General features: G+C 33.1%; 1 pseudogene; it reads left to right on the forward strand.

Annotated features, from left to right (window-relative positions):
- The first annotated feature begins 13,979 nt into the window (after positions 1-13,979).
- On the forward strand, positions 13,980-14,917 carry LOC130848371 (olfactory receptor 1052-like; annotated as a pseudogene).
- The last annotated feature ends 846 nt before the right edge of the window (positions 14,918-15,763 follow it).

Here is a 15,763-nt window from a genome sequence, read left to right on the forward strand (position 1 = left end):
ATTAAAAATTGTGGTACACTTGAGACATTGGAAATCAATAATTAAAAAAAGATTGGGAAATAGAACTAACTCTCTGTCAGATGGGACATTGTCACTCAGTGCCTTACACGGTAGTATTTCAACAATGACACTGGCTTATTAATCTCTAATAAAACCTTTTCAGTCATCATTTTCAAAAAATTTGAGGTGTCATCTGTACCTGGACTGAAAGTTTTCATGATTGGAAAAATATTAAATATTGCATCTACCATGTTTAGGAACAAGATTTCAGCACTGTGAGCCTTGTTTTTCCTTGTGTGTCATAGACCAAAATGTACTCAAAGGAGTAAAACATCTGTAGTGAATAAAACCATGGATATAAACATAATTTATATTCATGACATAAAACACACACAATTTTTATCATATTTAGATTTCCATACATCAAGAATTAATCAGAAAACCAGCTTAAAACTAGTCATAGAAAAAAAAAGAAAGCTACTTGTGTTTATTTTCCCAGAAAGTTCTTCCCAGATCCATGTGAAGACTTTTTTTTTAATACATAAAATAAATAGCTTTTTTAATTTGGGGATACTAATTTAAAAAAATACTGGCAAGAATAAAGATGTAGACATAGAGAATAGACTTGAGGATGGGGCGGGGGAGGGAAGCTGGGACAAAGTGAGAGAATAGCATTGACGTATATACACTACCATCTTAAAATGGATGGCTAGTGGGAATCTGCTGCATAACACAGGGAGATCAACTTGATGCTTGGTGACAACCTAGATAGGGAGGGGTAGAGCGGGTGGGAGGGAGGCTCAGGAGGGAGGGGATATGGAGATATATGTATAAATATAGCTGATTCACTTTGTTGTACAGCAGAAACTAACACAATATTGTAAAGCAATTATACTCCAATAAAGATCTAAAAAAAGAAAGAATATGTATAAAAATAAAGATATATATTTATTTAATTCCTAAAATAAAAAAATAATACATTTTAAATTTTGACTTCTGTGTACTACAGACAACTCACACATAACTCCTGTGAAAATGTACAAACACACAGAGAGAATATCTTATAATGATAATATTAAAATTTCCAGCTAGTTTCAATGGTTACATTATTAAAATAATATAACCCATCAATTAATAATATAAATATGTGTAAATGTGTTATTTTGGTATCAAAAGATTCAAATCTGTTAGAAGAATTTCTCTCTTTGTCCTTCCATTTTTTTCTCACTCTCATCTGTAGCTTATATACAAATATATGTATGAAAGAAAGTTATAAACAAAAATGGAAATTAAGCATATGGGAATAAGCACAGTGAAAACAAATAAAAATATATTTACCACATCTTCTTTATCCACTCCTTTGTCAATGGACATTAGGTGGCTTCCATGTCTTAGCTATTGTAAATAGTGCTGCAATGAACATTGGGGTGCATGTATCTTTTCAAATTATGGTTTTCTCTGGATATATACCTAGGAGTGGGAATGCTGGATCACATCCTAGTTCTGTATCTTGTTTTTAAAGAAGCTCTATACTGTTCTGCATAAGAGTTGTATCAATTTACACTCCCATCAGTGTAGGAGGGTTCCCTCCATCCACACCCTCTCCAATACTTGTTTGTAGAGTTTTTGATCATAGACATTCTGATTGGTGTGAGGTAATACCTATTGTAGTTTTAATTTTTTGATTGCGATAGTTTTTGTGTGTTTTTTTTTAATTGAGTTGCATGAGCTATTTGTGTATTTTTACTATAAAGAAGGACCAAACAATGCCATTTTCAGCAACATGGATAGTTATACTTGGTGAATTGTCAGACATAGAATTACAAATATAATATTACTTATATGTGTAATCTAAAATATATGATACTAATGGTCTTATTTACAAAACAGAAATAGGGTCACAAGTGTAGAAAACAAACTTATGGTTACCAGTGGGGAAGCAGGGGGAGGGATAAATTGGAAGACTAGTATTGACATATAAACACTGCTATATAAAATAACTAATAAGGACCTACTGCATAGCACAGGGAAGTCTACTCAATACTCTGTAGTGACCTACATGGAAAAAGAATCTTAAAAAGAGTGCATATATGTATATGTATAACTGATTCACTTTGTTGTACACCTGAAACTAACACAACATTGTAAATCAACTACACTCCAATAAAAATTTAAAAAAATAACAAATATATGCAAGCAATTTTTGAAAAATATATAAGTAATCTACAAAAGGTATTCATCAAAAAATACATGTTGAGTGACATACACAAGGGAAATTTTACTAAACCTTATATTAAAACATCAGATTTAGCACCTAGTGTGACCTTGGAAAAGTAACCTTATGTTTCAAACTAAAGAATAACTAAGATTTACCTAAATTTTTTGTGCATGTCTTGTTCAATTATCAATACATGGATATGGTGTGATTGTGGAGTGCTTATTTATGAAATATATTACATGTGGTTTATAAAATTAAAATGTTTTCATTATATGTGAAGGAGGCATACATGTGAAATATGATTTCCAAATTTTATTTACCTACAAAATATAGATAGGGAATTAAAATTAGTTCTTCATCAAAGCATTGAACAATGAATGGACACCAAATCAGAAACTAAGTATTGCTTCTTTTAGTTATATACGTTTGTTATATGTTAAGATATATTAAAATACATTTCTTATGAAATTAAACCCAGAGAATCTCAATATGCTATGGTATCAGCCACCGTAAAAATACATTTCTGTTAGTGCATTCTGACTTTGAGCATTACAGTAAAATATGAGTGTGTTTTCTTAAATTTCCCTGGTAATTTTGCCCATAATAATTTTCTCATAACTCTCAACTTCTCTGATTTTATCTGTAGTGCAAGATGGCAGTTTATGAAAGAAGGTATATTTCAGTACAAATTATGTTCCATTAGAGTAATTATCTACTTCACTATAAGAAATTGGAGGAATAATAGTCAAAAAGTATAAGGTTTATCTACTCATTGAAGATGCTCTTCAAACAGGCTTTCTGTCAACTAATATTTAAGGAAATTGGAGCTGATTGTGTTTATGTCTTAATGATTTTACTTTAAGAGATAGAAGCTAGAAAGACAAAAATAGAGATCTCAAATGATTAACAAAACATGGCCATACTAGATAATTAAAATCAAATCAGTTCCTCAACCTCACACAGTCAGAAAACAAAGTGTCATACATCAAGAGAAGAGTAGTTCAAACACTAAGCTTGAGAAGAAGGAAAGCTACAGCTATGATAGCAACTACTGCATGTTATTAAGTGGCCACTAGGTTTTAGAAACTTTGTGTACATTACATAGCAAACTGCAAACTAACTCAGCATCCTTTTATGGATGTGAAAACTGAGAATTACCTGACCTATAACTTGATCAAGGTCACACAGCCAGGATTCATGTTTAGGTTTCTCTTTCTCCAAATTTTAGGCTACTTCAACTTGACTATATTGCAGACTCATTGTGAGATGCTGTAGTTCTGGAAATGTTATCCTCTGGAAACAACACAACATCTTCACGTATTTTAATTTTTTTCATAAAGGCACAAGCTTAAGCAAACCATTATATTAAACAAAACAAAACAACAAAAGCAAACAAAAAACCCTGGAATAGATTCTAGATCAATTAGCTACCTAGTAACATAAACTTTAAAATTTTTTATATCCTTCTATAAGAAAAAAATGATCTCCAAATTTCACATATTCAATGCTCAGTTGATAATTAATCTTATCTCCATTTAATAGCCTCCCTGAATTTGAAATATAACACCTTATTTCTGCTACTTTTATTATCACTTAAGTATCTTCCATTAGGGAAATTAAATAAAATTTCTAACTTACAAACATATTGACCTAAACATGTAAAAAGTCTTTCCTATTTTCCCTGTTATGGTCCCTGGAATTCTCTCATTTAATTTTGATTCAACTCTGAGTTAACTAGAAATTTCTATCACAGGTTTACATACTAAAGCTTATAATCTAGTTTGAGATTCAAGGTTATAACTTCTGGTATATCAAGATTTTGTAAGTGATGAAAAACCTTTTCTCTTACCTATGGAAATGCACTGCACATTTAATTAAGATGTGCTATGGATACTAAAAGTTTGGATCTTTATACCAGGTTCTCAAGCTCTTCTTGAAGTCTATGGGGATGCCCCAAAGAGAAAACACACTAATTCTCCTTTGGGACCAAAAAGTAATAGGGGATTTTTTCCATGGTAAACAAGAGAATGGACCTGGAGCAATGAACTACATGATAAAAATGACTACATGAATGCACTTTGGCCTCTGGTACAAAATGATCCTTCAGTGGAAAAAGAGTATACAAAGGACTGGGAAGGAAATTTAATGGTACGGGACATGGTCCTAGCTCTGACATTACAAAGCTGTGTGCTATCATGTAGATAGGTTATATTCTCTGAAATCCAGTTTCTTCTTCCTGGAATATAACCAGTTTACTTCTCTCAAAATCCTATAAACATGTAGATAAAGAAATAATATGAAAACATAAGCTGTGGCAGAATTCATTATCATTTAATAAAGATTACAATACTCATTTGACTTCAAAGATGCTACATTTCTAAGTAGTATGAAAGATATTTTAAAACTCATCTAGGATTTAATAGAGGAAATAGATACAGATAGATGAATAGAAAGTATTGATAACAGAAATGGGAGAGTATACAGATAATATTATTCTATGTAATAGAACATTAGAATATTAGAGATCTGTTAAAGATAAAGCTCAAAATTTGAGTTTTGTAGTGTCTTGTCTTGAGGACCCTTTATACTAATCTATAGACTAGTACTAAACTATGTACTTAAAGAAATTATTCAAAAAATTGTGAAAAATATGTCAGTGCTTAAGCTCACACCCAGAGACTCTAAATTAGTAGATAGGGAATGACGGCCCTGGAATCTGATTTTAAAAGAAAGATAGAAGGAAAGCAGAAAAGAAGGAAGGGAGGAAAGGAAGAAGGATGTTACTGAGCCTAATTGTGAACAAAGGATCTATTAATTAAATGTAATCCAAAATGATATATATATTCAATGCAAACCTAATTAAAAATAAACAAGCATTTCTGCAAAAATTGCCCAGGAAATTCTACAATTTATTTAAAAAAGAGACAGAAACTAATGGAGTCAGGGAAATTTTGAAAAGGAAGAAAAAAAGTAAGATTTACATAATCTAATTTAAAGATTTGCCACAAAACTAAAATAATCAGGATAGTATGGTGTTGGTGAAAAGACAGACATCTAAATCAGTGGAAAAGAACAGTCTTCATCAATAGATTCACACAACAATATAGTTAATTGATTTTTAACAAAGTTGCTAAGGAAAATACATGAAGGAATGATAATAATATTTTTAATGGCACTGAATATGTAGAATAATATGTCATAAAAAAAAAGAGATATGACTCATTTTTTGCATCGTATATAAAAATTTCCCAAAATAAATCTTAGGACTTAAGACAAAATCTACTATAATAACATTTCTAAAGAAAAAAATAGGACAATACTTATTTGACTATGGATTAGTCACAAACTTTTGTATAATACACAAAACTCATGAACCATAGGGGGGAAATGATAAATTGTACTTTATCACATTTAAAATCTGCTTGTTGAGAGACATTGTTGAGAGAATGAGCAAACCACAGACATACAAAACATTTGCTAAACAGCTGTTCAATAAAGAATATGAATCCATGTGTCTTTTAAAAATATATATATATGTTTTTTAAATTTTATTTATTTATTATTTTGGGGGGGTACACCAAGTCCAATCATCTAAAAAATATTAATTTATTTATTTATTACCTGTGTTGGGTCTTCTTTGTTGTACGCAGGCTTCCTCTAGTTGTGGGAGGCGGGGGCTACTCTTCACTGCAGTGCGTGGGCTTCTCATTGCTGTGGCTTCTCTTGTTGCAGAGAATGGGCTTTAGAGTGCAGGCTCAGTAGTTGTGTCACATGGCCTAGTTGCTCCATGGCATGTGGGATCTTCCCAGATCAGGGCTTGAACCTGTGTCATCTGCATTGACAGGCACATTCTCAACCACTGTGCCACCATGGAAGCCCCCATGTGTCTTTTTGAATTATGCTTTTCTCAGGGTATAGGCCCAGATGCAGGACTAAAGGGTCATATTGTAATTCTATTTTTAGTTTTTTAAGGAACCTCCATACTTTTCTCCATAATGGTTGTACCAATTTACATTCCTTCTAACAGTGCAAGAGGGGTCCATTTTTTTTTGACTCCCTCTCCAGCAATCATTATTTATAGATTTTTTTGATGCTGGCCATTCCTACCAGTGTGAAGTGATACCTCATTGTAGTTTTGATTTGCATTTCCCTAATAATTAGTGATGTTGAGCATGTTTTCATGTGCCTCTTGGCCATCTGTATATCTTCTTTAAAGAAATGTCTGTTCAGGTCTTCCACTCATTTTTTGATTGGGTTTTCTGTTTTTATGATATTGAGCTGCAAAAAGAGCCTTGCACCCCAATGTTCAACACAGCACTATTTACATAGCCAGGTCATGGAAGCAACCTAAATGTCGAGCTACAGATAACTGGATAAAGAAGATGTGGTACATATGTACAATGGACTATTACTCAGCCATAAAAAGAAATGTAATTGGGTAATTTGTAGAGATGATGGATGGACCTAGAGACTGTCATGCAGAGTGAAGTAAGTCAGAAAGAGAAAAACAAATATCGTATATTAATGCATATATGTGGAATCTAGAAAAATTGTCCAGATGAACCTGTTTGCAAGGCAGAAATAGAGACACAGACATAAGGAACAAACATATGGACACCAAGGGCAGAAAAGGGGGGATGGGACTAATTGGAAGATTGGGATTGACATATATACTCTCATATGTATAAAGTAGATAACTAATGAGAACCTGCTGTATAGGACAAGAAAATGTACTCAGTGCTCTTTTGTGACCTAAATGGTAAGGAAATCCAAAAAACAGGTCATATATGTATATGTAAAGCTGATTTGCTTTACTATACAGCAGAAACTAACACAACATTGTAAAGCAACTATACCCCCTCGAAGAAAAAGAACATGAATCCAGAATACATAAAACACTCTAAAAATTCAACAATACAAAAACAAAAGACAAACAATAAAAATGGGCATACATTTGAATAGGCACTTCACCAAAGAAGATACACAAATAGCAACTAAACCCATAAAAAATAATGTTCGACATCATTTGTGATTAGTGACATACAATTTGATACCACAATGTGATCCTATAATATCTATTAGAATGGCTAGAATATTTAAAGTATAATAATAAATGACAATACAAAGTGCCCACAATGATGCAGAGCAACTGGAACTCTCATCCATTCCTGGTAGGAAAGCAAAATGGTGCAGCCCACCCAGCAATCTCACTGTGTTATTTATCTGAGATAAAAGAAAACACACCTACACAAAGCCCTGTGAACCAATATTTATAGCAGCTCTATTCACTATATTCTAAAGCTGGAAATAATACAAATGTCCATCAACTACTGAATGGATAAGTTAACCGTGGTACCTCTTCACAATCGAAACACTCAGCCATTAATAGGAACAAACACTGATTTATTCTAGTACAAGGATAAATCTCGAATACACCCTGCTAAGTGAAAGAAGCCCAACTCAAAAAAGGTTGCAGGCAATGTGATGCCACCTATATCACATTCTAGGTAGGTGAAATTATAACAATGGAGGACACCTCTGACACATCTGTTCTTGACAGAACTGGGGGGAAAATGGAGATAACTGACTACAAAATGATAGGAGGGGCCTTTTTTTAGGACCATATAAATGTTGTATGTAATGATTGTGGCTACACAATTGTATGTGTCTATTAAAATTCGCATAACTGGTACCTATAAATTGTAAATTTTCCCATATTTATATTAAAACTCAGCAGCCCAGGCTTTAAGAAAAAAAAAAGGAAAACTATTACCTATGCTAATATTTGTTTCAGAATAAGGTTATTTTTTACAAGGGAGATAGACGTTAGAAAACAGGATCAGGCCATCTTCTTAGGTGCTGCCAATGTTATATGCTTCGACTTGGTCTCAGTTACAGTTATGTTCAGTTAGCAAAAAATCTTCAAGCTGTACGCTTATGATATGCACATACAGACTTTATATTTTCTTCAATAAAATTAAAAAACTAATCAAAATCTCATTTGTTGTTACTTTCTAGTAAACTCTATAAACCCCTGTTATTTCAATGCTCTTTATATCAGTCTATGATTTTACTGACAGAATCATTAATGAGTTTGTTAGAAATTATCTGTGTGTTAATTTTATATTTGTATGAGTCATGTTTTAATCATTTTGAAAATTGTGATTTAGTACCTTTAGAAGTGTCAGTTTGTATCAAGTCAATTTTTTCCTTTACTTCAAATCAATTTTTTCCATATCTATTTTCTCTTTCTCTAAATATTCTTTCTATAGTGACAATCCACTCTTGTATTTTACTAAATTATTCTTAATTTCTGAATTTTTATATTATTTCTATTACTTATTTTTGGTTAATTACTTTGAGGTTTTGGAATCAGCTTTACCCATCCTCCTGATGTCTGGTTATCTCATTTTGATTCCTGGAACCTTAATCATTAAAAAATTTGTTTTTTGTTACTTTATATATATGACAGTAGTGCTTTTATATTGCTTTATAGCCTTGTTTTATGCTCTGATTTTAGTAATGTTGGGATGCTATTTGGTTTTTTTATTTATTTGTGTTTTGGGTTTTTTGTTTGTTTGTTTTTTTTTTTTTTACTTTTTGCAAAATATCCTTATATGGAATTCAACAGTAATCTCTTTGTCCCTTCAGCGTAAAATGGTGAGTCAAAAATTATCCACACTATGGCTGTAGAATTTCCTGAAGTTTTAATATAACCAGAGTGCAGATTATTTTTAACTCACCCTTTTAGTATTAAATGAAACAGTATTGAAATATTGAATCCTTATAGGGCTGCAACTAAATTTGACATATAGAAAAATTTAGTAGCATTATTGAAAAGAGGTTTAGCATATACTTGTTCATGTGCTTTTTTTTTGTCATGAAATAAGACTTTTTGTGAAAAAGCAGTATCCAGAAATTAATTAATTAATACAATATATTGAAATATATTTTAGAAAATAATTAGTTTTATTCAAATAAAAGTTATTGAGGAAAAATTAGATACAATAAACTGTGATAATTTTAAGTGTATAATGAGTTTTGACAAATATGTACTCCAAGGCAATTACTACCACAATCAAAACATTAAACATTTCCATAACCCCCAAAGTCTCCTGTTCTTTCCAAGAAATGCCTGTTTCTTACTCCAACCCTAAGGAACTGCTGATCAGCTGTATAACTATGTACATGAGATTTGCTTCAGCATAGCAGAGTTTCACAAAATTGAGGTAATACACTACATGTTCTTTTGTACTGTGTTTTTTTCTTTCTTTCTTTTTCTTTTTTGGTCATGTTGTGGGGCTCCTGGGATCTTACTTCCCGACCAGGGATTAAACCCAGGGCCATGTCAGTGAAAGCAAAGACTCTTAACCACAGGACCACCAAGGAACTCCCAAGGAATGTCTCTTTTAATTAGAATAATATTTTGAGAAACATCCATTTTGTCACACAAATCATTAATTTGTTCTTTTCATTACTGAGTAATATTCCATTGTATGCATAAAACATGTTGTTCATCCATTCCCCTGTTAATAAGCATTGAAGTTGTTTGCACTATTCAGCCATCATGAATAAAGCTGCAATAAATATTAGACTAAAAGATTTCTGTGGACATAACTACTCAGTTCTCTTGGATAAATATCTAAGAGTGGAGTCTTCCAAGTCATTAACATGATATATCTCTCCATTCATTGAAGTATTCTCTAATTTCTCTCTACAGTGTTTTACGGTTTTCAGTTCCTACAGTCCCAAGTCTTGACGTCTTTTGTTGAACTTATTTCTAAATATTTTATGCACTTTATATGAGGGTGAGTCAAAAATTATCCGCAATCTGGCTGTAGAATTTACAAAAGTTTTTTTTTTTTTTAATTCTTTGTTTGTTTGTTTGTTTGTTTGTTTGGCTGCACCTGTCTTTGTTACTGCATGCAGGATGTTGGTTGCAGCATGCAGGATCTTTTAATTGCAGCATATGGGATCTTAGTTGCAGCATGTGGGACTGAGTTTCCTGACAAGGGATTGAACCCAGGCTGCCTGCATTGGGAGCTTGGAGTCTTATCCACTGGACCACCAGGAAAGTCCCCAGAAGCTTTAATATAAGCAGAGTGAGGATAATTTTGACTCATCCTTGTAGTTTTTAATGTTAAAAAAGCCATTAGATCTTGTTTGAGGATCCATTGGCATATCTGGTGATTGGTGTGAGGCCACTTGCCAGAAATATTGTACTTTTTAAACATAATATTGCATATAACTTCAAGATGTTAATGGAGCTACAGAATGTAGATGATGTAATAGGGACTTTCTGAATGTAATTATTTGTTGTTTTTCTTTTCAACTGAGTTCTTTCAAATACAGACAATTATAAAGTTTTTTTTTCTAGATAATTTTTGTCCTTAAGCTACAATTTCCTAGTTTAAAAGAGAATATCGGTCTGAGAAATTTAACTTCCTTATATTTTTTATATACTGTTGGCCCTTGAACAATACAGGTTTAAAATGCAGGGCGCCACTCATGCACTGATTCTCTTCAGTAGTAAATACGACACTACTACCAGATCCTCAGCTGAATATGCAGAAATGGATGAACTGCATATATGGAGGGCAGACTATGAATTATAGGTGGACTTTCAACTGCACAGGAGGGCAGGCACTCCTAACACCCACACTGTTTAAGGGTCAGCTGTGCATTTCTTACATATTTTTTTTATATGTGAACTGGAAATGGGTTATGTATTAAAGAAAACAGAGAAGGCATTAAGTACTTAAATTGTTCCAGGCCTTCTAAGATAATGGGTCATCTTCTGCCTAATTCAAGCTTAGAATATCACCTACGCCCCACTTTTACCACCTGCCCTATCAACTTTTAATTCAGAGATTTAGGAAATTTACATTTAGGTAGAGAAAATGTAATTGTTTTTAGACTAACTAATAAAGGACAATTCTTATCTAGGTATGTATGTAACTGCCAGAATGCCTCATAATTCATTTTAAGGTAAAGGCAAAAAAAAAAAAAAAAAAAAAAAAACACCCAAATTTCCTATCAGCAGACATAGGCTAGACTGGAGGAATAAATATTCAAGAGATGGGACTTTGGGTTCATTGTAAGGAAGCTTTTTAAAAGTAGTAGTTTAATTTTAATTTGCTTGATGACATTCTTTAAGAAAGTAAAGAGAATTGTTATTTTTTACCACATGGTGTCCTACTACATTAAAACTCACTGATGTTTGGCTTTGCTTTTGCTTTTGTTTTTGTCTGTGTGTTTATGTGGATGTGTGTGTGTGTGTTTGTGTATGTATGTGTGTGTGCGTTTCTGACACTAGACACAAGTAATGTGCTGTGAAAATCTTCCCTTATTAAATCACTGAGCAGGGATCATTTTCACTATATTATCAGTTTTTTTTCTTCAGAGGTCATATATTCTGAGTTCTTTTTTCCCCCTTTTACTTTACCCCACTTTTCTTTCTATTCATAGTAACAATCAGGAAATGAAATGCCTGAAGGGAGCCAATAGGTTCCTGAGAGTTTCCTAAATCCCTCAAGAAGCACAAGCGAGCTGTTAATAATATATTTATTATATCCTTTGATCACAAGATGAACTCCAGGGACTTCATTCCCATTTAAACTATGGTAAATACATAACTGAAGTTTTTATCTAAACCTATCTTCTGACATGATTTGTTCTTTGATCAACAGCACGGAGATTGTGCCTTTCTTTCTCACATTTAAAGAATTTTGAATTTCAATCCTGCTACTTGTTAACTATGATCATTGACCTAATTTATGTATCACTGTAAACAACAGACAAATGTATCTGTTTTTTCTGTGTTTTGTTTTCATTTTTGTTTGGGGGAATATAGAGAAATAAGCCATGAGAATGGGTGGTGATAAGGTTCATTAATGAATAAGGCTTAGGATACTTTTTTCATCCACTGGTAAGTACAATTGATGTACTTTGAGTATTCAGTGTACATACATTCTGCCAATCAGTTAAAAATACAAGGAAAACGATGAAGAAGAAAAAAAGAGATGTTTGGATTTTAATGTTATAAAGACTTCAAATTACAGGGGAGGGAGGAATTTGTAATTTGGCTGTTATCCTCACCCTTTATCCTACACTGAAGTCTCTTTTTCTATATTAATATCAAAATTGTTATGCAACTTCTCCAGGAGGACTGAGAAATCAATGTTTAAATTAAATTTGGATTATTTCCAAAAGGATGAATTTCAATCTACATCATAATTACTTACACCCATGAGGATTATTCACCTGGCACCATAGATACTCTAGAGCTAACATAGATATTTCCTTATTTTTTAATATTTCAGTAATCTTTCAGTATTCTTCTTTTTGGTGAAACTAAGAGATAGACATGAAACCACAGCTTGATGTGGTAAAAAGTGACTAGTCATTCTTATTTACTTATTGTGTTTTGGTAAAATGGACATAACTAAAGCTATCTTGTAGCATGGTTTGCAGTATTTGAATTCTTATTAAATAACTTACTTTACATCACACTGATAACAAAAGGTAGAGATCCAAGCCCACTCACTCTTTATTCAATATCAGGAAAATATTATTCCCAAATCATGGATTGTGGAACATCCTATTCAGTAATATTTAGTTAAAATAAAATCAATTGTCAAATAAATATGAAACATTATATATTTATTTCCCTTATTGGAACTGGCAAAGCATAGTCATATACTATGTCTTCCTGTAAGTCCTGCAGTAAAGAAAGCATTCCTTAAAAATTATTTAACCAGGTATTTCCCAAAAATACTAGAAATTTGTTTTCCATGTACTTTGGGTTATATGATAAAAATCTAAAATAAAATTAATGATCTAACTATTCCTGCATAAAAACCCAGTAACATGTGTGATGTAATGTGTCAAAAGCATATGCATTCTCCTTGAAATTAGATTTGAGACCTTTTGACTGCTGGGATTAAAACATATTGAAAAAGTTTTCTGCCTTAATTTTAACAAAAAAAGTGAGATATGGACTAACTCAAGCCATTGGATAATAAATTCTATAGGAAATCAGAGGATGAAGTGATAAATACCTGTTGGAGTAGCAGAGAATGACGTCCTGCCACAGTGAGTTACATTAGGAGAGAAAATGTTTGAATTTGTTTCATTTTATATTCCAGACACTCCTAATTCTCTTTTTCCATCTTTATGGATAATTATTAATTTCATTAGATATAATATACATGTATGTGTATATATGTATTATATATATTCTATTCATTTGTTGTTTTTATTGTTTAATGTGTCATGTATTTTTTTGTCTAAGTTAAAAAGATGTCATAGAAAATAATTTTGCTAGATGTCTCAAGAATTTACCTATTAAATATCGAACTTCTGGTCTTTGTTAAAGGATATATTCCTTAACATGTGAGATTCCTGCCTTGTATCTGGAATTTGTACTATACTGTTACCCAGGATCTATCTCCTGAACTTTCTTTGTTTAACAAAGATTCCTACCAGAGCTCTTCACAGAAATTTTAATTTCTCCAGGGGTTCTTATGTGGTGCATAATGCCAGCTTATATCCACTGGTGAGACATTGGTCCAGGTAAACTTTTGTATCAGGCTAACTTTTCATACTTGTAAGAATTGAAATTACGGTGGATTATTATTAACCAGAATCATGCTGTGTTCTAAAGACGCTGGTAGATGCAATTCATATGTTCAGGCTATACCTTTGCTTATTTTCTTTCTTCTCTCACTCTTTGCAGGTCTGTCTTAGAGGAGCCACATAAATGGCTAACAGCAATGTCAGTGGGATAAATGAATTCATCCTCCTGGGGCTGACCGATAACCCTGAGCTGAACATGGGCCTATTTGTGCTGTTTCTCTTGATCTATCTCATGACTGTGCTGGGTGACATTTGGATTATCATGAGCATCCTGGCCAGTGTGCAGCTCCATTCTCCCAAGTACGTTTTCCTTAGCCAGTTGGCTTTCTTGGATTTCTGCTATTCCTCAGTCTTTATTCCTAGGCTGTTGGTGAACTACATAACAGGACAGAAAGGCATCTCCTACATCGGGTGCCTCCTTCAGTATTCCTTTGTCAGCATGTTCCTGACCATGGAATGCTTCCTGCTGGCTGCCATGGCATATGATCAGTACCTTGCCATTTGCCACCCACTTCACTACAAAGGTCTCATGACCCCCACGTTCTGCATCCACCTGATCGCCGCTTCCTACCTACTAGTTTGTGCCAACTCACTCACCCACCTGACTGGCTTGCTCAGTCTGTCTTTCTGTGGTCCCAATGTCATTAACCATTATTTATGTGATATCCCATTGCTTTCTTGACTTGCCTGTTCTGACACCCAATACAATGAGTTTTTATTTACTGTCCTCTCTGCAACCACATCAGTGGCTACCTTTCTGATGGTTGTTAGTTTCTATCTGGGCATCCTTCAGACTGTGCTGAAGATACAGTCTTTGAGGGGCAGATACAAAGCCTTCTCCACATGTGCCTCCCACCTAACTGTAGTGACTCTGTTTATGGAATGATGACATTTATTTATCTGGGAACCAGCTCTAGCTACCCACAGGATAGAGCCAAAATCTTATCCATGTTCTACACCCTTTTGCTGCCAATACTAAATCTTCTGATATACAGTGTAAGAAACACAGAGGCCAAAGAAGCAATGAAAAGAATTATTATGAGAAAAATATTTGCTCAGTGACTATTAATTTTCAAGCAGAAACATTTAAGGAATATTGATTGATCCCACATGTAGGTACATTATTAAATATGTGTGAAACTTGGAAAAAAGAAGAATGGTATTTTAAAGTAACATATGTGCAAGCATGCATTACTTATTGGCTTTTGGAAACACATACATGTATGTTACATTATATTATATTTTATGTGTATACATATACACAGACACATACGCAATATATTTTGTCAAGAAGGAAGAAAACTTTTCTTCTACCCTCAAGTTGGAGTCCTTACTAATAAAGGGACTGTGAATTAAACTGACAAAATATAGATTAAAAAGAGAATGGATGAAGTTTATTCACATGTATATGAGTGCACAAAAATGTGGCTTGCTCAGTAATTAGATATGAGGTTTATATACCTAACAATAGAGGAAAGGGAGAGCGAGGAACTGCTTCTGTGAGAAAAACAAATGGGTTTCTAAAGGAACCAATGGGAGATATGAAATTCTGGAAGAGCATTCATTTACAACAGGGCAAGGGGTCTTTTCTGTCTTCTTCCTGGCAGGTAAAGCAGCCCCTAGGAGAGAGGATTTATGGCAGCCTCGCTCAGATGTTCTGCCTTCAGTCAGATAAAGGAAGCTCTGAGAAAACCTCCCTCTGCATTGACTGAATCCTGGGTCTCCAGTATATAATAATTTTATACCACTGTATAATTGGATTACTTCTATTCCCAAATTGTTATTTTTAATCTCTACTAACTTCTTACATAATAAACAGGCAGCATCTTCTACAGATTTGTTAGTTGTAAAATATGATTTTCAGTTTTGATAGAATATAGGAGAACCAGAAGGTGATAATCACACAAA

The sequence above is a fragment of the Hippopotamus amphibius genome, chromosome 3 (assembly GCF_030028045.1).
Source record: "Hippopotamus amphibius kiboko isolate mHipAmp2 chromosome 3, mHipAmp2.hap2, whole genome shotgun sequence".
NCBI classification, from domain to species: Eukaryota; Metazoa; Chordata; class Mammalia; order Artiodactyla; family Hippopotamidae; genus Hippopotamus; species Hippopotamus amphibius.